This window comes from Penaeus monodon, chromosome 21 (assembly GCF_015228065.2).
Source record: "Penaeus monodon isolate SGIC_2016 chromosome 21, NSTDA_Pmon_1, whole genome shotgun sequence".
Classification (NCBI taxonomy): domain Eukaryota; kingdom Metazoa; phylum Arthropoda; class Malacostraca; order Decapoda; family Penaeidae; genus Penaeus; species Penaeus monodon.
In genome coordinates, this window is record NC_051406.1 from 2775566 (window position 1) to 2775772 (window position 207).

At 43.0% G+C, this 207-nt stretch overlaps 1 protein-coding gene across 1 annotated transcript in view; it reads left to right on the forward strand.

Annotated features, from left to right (window-relative positions):
- The window catches only part of LOC119586104 (synapse-associated protein 1-like), a gene marked incomplete at its 5' end in the record, with an annotated part of 123898 nt that overhangs the window by 11138 nt on the left and 112553 nt on the right, over positions 1-207 (forward strand).

A 207-nucleotide genomic window follows, 5' to 3' on the forward strand; every position in this document is an offset into this window, starting at 1 on the left:
ATTTACATTACGTAATCAGTCTTCAGCCTCTCTTTTCTTACCTTCAAGAATGTGTCTCGTTCGCCTCTTATCAGCTTGTTTACGTTGAAGGTGGTATCATTCCCTCCGAATTGATCATCCGTTGCTTCTTTCGTAACGCGGTTTAATTACATCTTGTACTCGGCTGGTACCCTCTCTAGTAGGGGCTGTTGTCAGAGTTACAGTCAT